This window comes from Mytilus californianus, unplaced genomic scaffold (assembly GCF_021869535.1).
Source record: "Mytilus californianus isolate M0D057914Y unplaced genomic scaffold, xbMytCali1.0.p SCAF_2, whole genome shotgun sequence".
Lineage (NCBI taxonomy): Eukaryota > Metazoa > Mollusca > Bivalvia > Mytilida > Mytilidae > Mytilus > Mytilus californianus.
Window position 1 is genome coordinate 59,800,226 of NW_026262668.1, and position 9,426 is coordinate 59,809,651.

A 9,426-nucleotide genomic window follows, 5' to 3' on the forward strand; every position below is an offset into this window, starting at 1 on the left:
ATATATTTAGTTTCATGCGACAAATTGAAAATAATTTACACAAAAGTGAAAAAATGGACAAAGTATTACAAAAAAAGAAGATTATCAACAGTAAAAGACAGTCAAAAAGTCTAAAACGATATTTAACATCTTCAAAATTCGACTTTAATGAAACTTTGCCTATTGTTAGAAAATGTACCGATAAACGATGTATGACATGTCCAGATTTAATAGAAGAAAGTTCAATTTATTTCAAAAATGGAAAGCATTTCACAGTTAAACAAAATATGTCTTGTAAAAGTTCAAACGTCATTTATTCTCTCATATGTGCAAATTGTGAGGAATTCTATATTGGAGAGACAAAAACAGAACTGCGGACTAGAATGACTGTACATAGACAGCAAACCAACCATGAAGATTTAACAATCATCAGGGCTAACGACCATTTCCATCGTTGTTCTAATGGACGATTTAAAATATTTCCGTTGTATATGGTCAATCGTCAAAAGGATTTTCTCCGGAAGAAGAAAGAAGAATTATTCATAAACATTCTCAACCCGGGATTAAATGATAAATAATTTTTACGAAACATTTTAAAGACTTTACTCCAATTTTAAAATGCCATTAGTAGTCTCCCTTGTATTTGTTAACGTCAAACTATTGTTAACGTCAATCAATTGTTTTATAACATTTATGTATACAAGTCACATTACCTGAAGATCTGTGAAAGCAGTGAAAGCGCTAGTAAAAGTGATGAATTGAAACCGTCATTATCTTATATTATTTTTCTTATGTGTTACCAGCATACGGATTCTATTTGACTTTTCTTTATATATATATATATATATATATATATATATATATATATATATATATATAATTTAATTTTGGATGTAACGCGTCTGCTGATTGGCTGACGTTGTTTTGTTTATCAGCTCATAGACATAATTTAGTCATGTGACCGTGACGTCATCAACGTTTTTTCATTGTTTACTCCGGTTTAAAATGGAATTTAGAATTAAATTATAAGAAATAACTGTAATATTTTATCTGTCTATTCGAAATAACATAAAAAATGTGATGCACACTTTAAAATAACCCGCTACGCGGGTTATTCAGTGTGCATCACATTTTTGATGTTATTTCTTCATAGACAGAAAAAATATTACAGTTATTCCTTAAATATATATATACAAGTCTAAATTGAAAACAACGTTCAAACCTATGATTGCGTTGGATAAAAACCGCAATTTTTATACGTGTGCATGCAAAACAAATTTCTTGGTAGAGTGGTCTAAATACAGCACAAACAACATTTTCCAAAAGACCAAAAAAGTGAAAAAGTATATTTTAACAAAACGCATTTGACTAGCAGGTCATATATATATACAAGTCTAAATTGAAAACAACGTTCAAACCTATGATTGCGTTGGATAAAAATCGCAATTTTTATACGTGTGCATGCAAAACATTTTTCTTGGTTGAGGGGTCTAAATACAGCACAAACAACATTTTCCATAAGACCAAAAAAAAGGAAAAGGTATATCTTAACAAAACGCTTTTGACTAGCAGGTCGAACAACTGATGTTCTTAAACCCTGCTGACTGCCATTGGCGATTGCCAAATAAACGGATCACAACATGTAACAAAATAGATCTTATTATTAATGTATTACCAAACAGAAAAACAATAAACTTGCGGATAAAATGTATACCGCAAACATGAGGTGCAAAAATTTGTACACCATATCCGGATTTCGACAATTAATGTCTCTTCAGTGATGTTAGGAATCGAAACGGTATTTGGAAGGCCATATAATTTACCTCAATTTAGGATAAACTCTTGAATTTTGAAAGAGTCGAAATAGGATGAACGGATCATATAAACCCGAAGGCAAATATAATATAATACAAGCCCAAACGAAAAAATATAAACAAGTCTAAATTGAAAACAACGTTAAATTCAAACCTATGATTGCGTTGGATAAAAATCGCATTTTTATACGTGTGCATGCAAAACAAATTTCTTGGTTGAGGGGTCTAAATACAGCACAAACAACATTTTCCAAAAGACCAAAAAAAAAACAAAATCATTCATTAATTGTCATTAATTTTCTCTTGTTATGCATTATGTTTTATATCTGGTTTTATTTACAATTATCTTTCATGTTGTATATGTCATGTATGGTGTACACTTGGATTACGCAATGTCATATTTATCATATGTGCTTTATCCAATAAAATATTTGAATTTGAATAGTTCTATTTCTCGTATCAATCATAAGCTAAAAGAACTCGTCAAGGAATTTGTTTTTGTCCCGGCTGAGTTAGGCTGACAGATAATAGTATTGTTCGACGTAAATTCTACATTGAGGTTCTGCAACACAAAATCACAAGTTCACCAACATTCCAACTGACTCAACTTTTGGAAAATTACATCATTAACAAACAAAGTTTTAGCTACCTCTTTGCAGGCAGAACCGAATAAGTATGGAATTGTCCAAACTATGTACTGGCTTCCGAAGCTGCACAAGATACCTTACAAATATAGATTTATTTTCATCTTGAAGCCATTGTTCCGCTACTAAATTGTGTTCTACTTACTAGTACACTTGGTACAATCACAAACCTGGGACTATTATTATAGTATAATAGTCCCAGCACAAACCTGGTAACAAATTTTTCAAATAAGGTCTACGAAAATAGTGGATTTAATTGCTTTTGGAGTGTCAACAATTCGTTTGAAGTATTTGATAAAATTCATAGACAATAGACAATACTTTATTATTATACCTCAGACACATAGGTGTACAAGAGGACATCATATATACACATACACACACTTGAATAATCAATACATTTACACTATACATAATAACGAATGCATGGTAAAATACAGAAAAATGTCAATTTACAAATTATCATAACATTCAACCCAAAAAGACAAACAAAAATCGTAAATATCGTGTAAGTATTTTAAAAAATATTGTTACGTTTTTTGTAAAGTTCAACACTACAAAATATTAAATTCCGTTTTAATTTGTACTCCGTTGGGTTTGCAATATAATATTGTGGTATATATTTATTTCTAAGAATTTTTAATTCCTGTTTTTTGACATTTGAATAGATAATGAAGTTCGTCTCCTACTCCATTTCCACAGAGATGACAAATTCGTTCATTTTTTGGTATCCCAGATCATCTTCCCAATATGGGAACTTTCAAAGTTGAGCATCTGAGTATTGCTATATAAACGAAAATCATGTTTGTATTCTGCATAAAGTACACCTCTTGAAGAGTTATTCATTTGGGATAATAAATGTTGGATAAACTGGTGAAATTATGTTCTTTAAACCAAGTTTATCCAATGGAAGTTGATCTTGCCAAATAAAACTAAATCCACTTTCGTCAAATATATATATGGATTTAATATACGTAATCCATTTAAATTTTGTGGGATATTGAAAATGTAATTTTAACATCAATTTATACATAAATAATGATAACTTATTGTTTTCCATTAACAAACTATTCCAAAACAACATAATTTTACGTTTAATTAACAATAGTTTCCAAAGGGAATTTTCCGAGTTCCCAATACACCATATAGTTTGGTGTACTTTTTCTTAATTTCAAAATGTGTTTGCAAAATTGAAGGTGTATTTTCTCAATGCTATCTTTACTTTCAAATCCCCATACATCTGAACCATATAATAACAAAGGACTAACTAATGAGTCAAAATTTTTTAGCTGCAAATCGACGCCAATACATATATTTTTAATTTTTCGGTACAGAGCATACAAAGACTTTTGTGTCTGATCAAGAAGTGTTTTCCGTGCAGTATACAAAGCTACCGTTGTAATTAAAAATTATACCAAGGTAGGAGCAAGAATCAACTATTTCAATGTTTTCTCCATATATCATAAAATTCTGATTTGTTTTAACATTCTTCTTACTAAAAATCACTGCTTTAGTTTTGTTTGTGTTAATCTTCAGTTTCCATTTTTTACAGTATTCCTCAAAATATATAAGGGTTTTTTGTAACCCTTCTGCACTTTCAGACAATAGCGTATAGTATAATAAACAATTTAACATACATTTGTAATGATCCTAAGCACACATTTGAAATATAATCAAGATTTTCTTTATTGTTTTCAACAAAATAATTATATAAATCATTTAGGAACAAAGAAAATAAGAAAGGTGATAAATTTTCACCATGCTTTTCTCCTGTGTGAGAAATGAAAAATTTGGAAAAATCGTTTCCTTTCTTGACACACGTTTTTTATATGTTGATACATATTATAGATGACTATAAATATTTTACCTTTAATGTTTGATTTTTGCATTTTTTGCCACAAGCCCGATCTCCATACAGTGTCAAAAGCGCTTTTAAAGTCTATAAAAGTGCAAAATAGCTTATTACCAAATGAAAAATAAATGCATAATTATTTAACCTCTAATTCAACATAGCAGAAAAAGTTTTAGTAAATCATGAATTCAATGTGATTCCTCTGTACATTTTAGGATCAGTTCTTTATTTTTGAATATAGTAATCATGATTTCATTAGACCAACTGTCTGGGATAATCCCAGTATCAAAAATCAAACAATCTAATCAAAATATAGTTCTCTGATTTCGTTATACTCATATGATGTACGAGCACGCGAGTTAATATAGGTCTGAATTTTAATCAGATTGAAAAATCAAATTGGCATTAAATCGTCAATTGTATTCTTTATATATTCATTTCAAATTTCATCACTACCTGAAAGCTTTGCCGTTTTTACATCCGATGACCGTGAGGGCATTCCGGTGTATTGTTGCCACAAACATTTCTACCCACGTGACATTCGTTTTTGACTGATAACCGTATAATTACGCGGATATTATCGTGTGCAAAATAACATTCCTTATCGCTTGTTAAATATTAATTTTATCAATAAATATTCATGAAAATAATTTTTAAGAACATAGATAAATGATATGAAAATGTTTTGTCGTGAGAAATATATATATCAATAACAAATCAAGAATACCGAAAATTTGTGTTGACGCATGCGGAAGAATATCTCAAGAACGTTTTGTAACAAACGCGGGAAAATATGAATGCCTATTCAAATCCAATCTATAAGAAAAAACTAATTATTGCAGAAGAATGTCCACCATGCACTTGCACTGCACTATCATTAGAAGAGTAGAATAGAATGATGTACAAATGGATGAAAATTTTATATAACTATTATAAAAATATAAATATAATATATAACTACAAGCAAGAATATACTCATAACAAATAATTATATCACTACAATATAATAGTTATTACAGTGAGGTTGAATTCCCTGTCATTTATTCATCATTCACACACGAACTTGTCTCAGAAAAAAATATATCTATCTACCTTAACCTAACTTTCAGGTATAGAGATGTGATTTTTTTCTGAGACAAGTGCTTGTGACCATCCACCAGAACTTGCGGTCATCCGATGTTCAGTACTTCAGTACTTTGATTCAAATTCGAAACCACCCTTTTAATTTCTTCTTTAGTTACTGGACTATTTAAAAAATAACTCAGCATCGTCTGTGATATTATCAAAGTCAAAATCTTGTTCGAAGTCATTTGCGGGATCGACAGTTTCATTTAGTGTTTTAAAATGGCCATACAACGCGTTTAGGGATATATCGTCATGCACATATTGGTGCTTTCGAATCCGTTCAAAGTTTGATTTTTCTACCATATGTACCACTTCGACTCATAATCATTATCTCATTAAGAGAATAATCCAATGCCTAATTATATGGGCATTTAAAACGTCAAAATGTGAATAAACATGTACTCGTTTTTAGTAACAACAAACAAATGAACTATATAGATATAAGAAGATGTGGTATGAGTGCCAATGAGACAACTCTCCATCCAAGTCACAATTTGTAAAAGTAAAACATTATAGGTCAAAGTACAGCCTTCAACACGGAGCCTTGGCTCCCACCGAACAGCAAGCTATACAGTGCCCCCAAAATTACTAATGTAAAACCATTCAAACAGGGAAACCAACGGTCTAATCTATATAAAAAACGAGCAACGAGAAACACTTATGAACCACATCAACAAACGACAACCACTGAACATCAGGTTCATCACTTAGGACAGGTGCAAACAAATGCAGCGGGTTTAAACGTTTTAATAGGCACCAACCTTCACCCTACCTTAAACAATAGTGTAACATCACAACATAGAAAGACACACTATAAAATATCAATTGAAATGGCTTAACTCAACCAAAAGACATAAAGACGAAGACAAGTGAACATACACTGGACGAATAAATTTGATCTATGACACAATGTAAATACAAAATTAATAAAACAAGGGGGTTAAATGCTTAACAATATCAGAGAGACAACTATAACCAAATAAAATAACGTACGCAGGTAAATAAAAATAATTTTGTTGTAAGGTATACATGGAGTACGGAAATAATTTTTACAAAAAAAATAATTTTGTTGTTCCGAGTACGAGAACAAAAGTGAAAATTTATCGTCAAACTAAACACTTATCAATGGTAGTATATATTAAAAATAGTGAGACTAGATATAACACTGAATAAGTAAACATTAAATAACAAAAATACATTATAAATTGTATCAACAGGTCAAATTAACATGAAAAAAACGATTTGAGAGTACTCGCAGTTACTCAAAGCTAGTTAAAAGCCAAAAACAATTAATAATAAAAATCATGCATCAGAGACTAAAATCAACTAAAAGAGGGGCGAAAGATACCAGAGGGACATTCAAACTCATAAATCGAAAATAAACTGACAACGCCATGGCTTAAAAAAAAGAACAACAATAGTACACAAAACACAACATAGAAAACTAAAGACTAAGCAACACGAACCCAACCAAAAAACTGGGGGTGATCTCAGGTGCTCCGGAAGGGTAAGCAGATCTTGCTCCACATACGGCACCCGTCGTGTTGCTCATGTTAGTACAAACCCGATAAATAGTCTAATTCGGTAGGTCACATTCGCGAAAAGGGAACGGGATTTTAGTTACGACATTCGGAACATATCCGCTATCATCTGTGAAACGGATATTCCATAACGGTCAACCAACTCGTGATGGCATCCGTAAAATTTATGAAGGGATCATTTCAACTTCACCATTTTGAACTCTTGGTTTAATAGCTTCCTTGTGAGCATCAACCCTCTATCAAGGAAATCATAATAGGAAATACAAGCCCGGGAATATCGTATCAATTGGGAGATATATACTCCGTATGCAAGCGCTGGTGGAATGTTGCTACATAGAAATGGAAAGTTCACAATTGGGAAGCTGAAATCATCTCTTTTGTCGTAAAGTTTTGTTTTCAACCGACCCTCATTGTCAATTTCTAGATGTAAGTCAAGATATGAGGCAACTTAACTGTATCTGTTGTATCCTTTATCTCTAGTTCGATGGGATAGATGCGTTCAACATAGTCACCATATTTTGAATTATTTAGTGAGAGAACATCATCTATATAGCGGAAAGTAAAGTTAAAGGATACTGCTAACTTCTTTTCTTTCTTTCTTCCTATGAAGTTCCTGTATGAAGTCAGCCTCCTAAGAACAAAGGAACAAGTCGGCAAGACGAAGGGCACAGTTGGTTCCCATGGGAATGCCGATAGTTTGTTGAAAAACACGTCCTCCGAACAAACAAATATGTTGTCAATCAAGAAATCAAGCATCTTGATAATGTCAGTTTCAGAGAATTTTTTGTTTGAATCAGAGTGATTTAGTGTTTTAACGTCATGGACAGTCAAAGAAGACATGACTTGTGCAATGCCAAAATAAAAGTATCGACATGCAGTAGGATAGTTAGGAGTTAACCTGTTAATAAATATGTATAATGTAATATGTAGATAGAGTAATCTCTATATAGAACATGAACGTGGATGTGTATTTATACATCCCAAAAAAAAACGTTTGAAAAGAATACAAATTGAGTTATGTCTTAATCAACTAAAACACATCCCAGGGATTAAGTGTTGTATACATTCATTAACATAAGGTCGATTTCTATCCGACGCAGCTCAATTATTATGATAAGTGCACTTGAAAGATTACTAGATAACATTTTTGTTCGCTATGGAGTTCCATATAATCGCCAAGTTATCTGAATTTCAATGGGGACTTACTGTGCACCACTTATTGCGAACCTGTTTCTGTATTGTAACGAATCACAATTCTTGTCTAAAATCAGCAAAGATCTACCAAAACAACATCTGATACAAACATTTGATAACACTTTTAGATCTTTGGATGATATGTTGGCTCTCAATAATGACGACTTCAGTATGTACACTAAAGAGAATTATCCTGTTGAACTTACTTAAAATAAAGTTATATATACTAACATTGAACACTGCCCTATCCTGGATCTTGATCATGATCTAGATCTCTAACGGGAAGCTTGATACTGAAATATACGATAAAAGGGATGACTCTTTTAATTACCTATTGTTAATAATCCGTTTTTAGATGGTGACGTTCCTTGGCATCATCGTATGGTGTATATATATCTCAACTTGTTCGATTCGCTCGTGTATGTAACAACGTATTTGATTTTAACGAAAGAAATCTCTGTATTACTGATAAATTATTACACCAGGGTTTTCGATATCACAAACTTGTCTAAACTTTTACTAAATTTTACCAATATAATACTTCCATGGTGTCAGGTACAACTCCAGTTATCAGTAAAATCCAAAAATTAGCCTTGGGAACATTTTTTAATATTTAAATACAGATGGACTCTCTGGAAAGAAATGATGCAGAAAGAAAAAAATACTTGTCAACAGCCGTATATATAAAAGACAGTTGATTCACAAAAATCCGATCATTATAAGTTAAATAAGGCTTAACTTCAATCAGAGACAAATCTGTTATAACACCCATCAAAATTAAAATGGAAAAGTTCTGTCAGGAATTAAGCAATTGATACCTTTTGGATTAACATGTTGTTACCACTTCTGTCTACTACAAAAGTATTTCATTTAATTATATCAACATCTTATTATAATTTAAAAACTGGTCGTTTGCACAGTGCTATTGTCTCCCCATCAACCATCAACTCCTTACTGGTATATATTCTCTAATGTTATTGGACAGCCTTCAACGGACACTTCAACCAAGTTGACGTCAACCCAACCTGTCTCTTATGCAAAGGGGAATCAGAACCAATAGGTCATATTATTCATTCACGTGCTGCTTTTGCCTCTGCTATGAACTCTCACATGTTGGAACTCTGACAAAATATAATAATAGCGTGTTCTGCGCAAAATGTCGAATAGTAGAACAATTAGAAATTGGGGTCTGTAGAAATATGAGGGGGTGGACAACTTTTGAGGGAGGTGGGAGGTGGGGGCGGGAGGTGGGAGACAAAAATAGGTGGGAGAGAAAA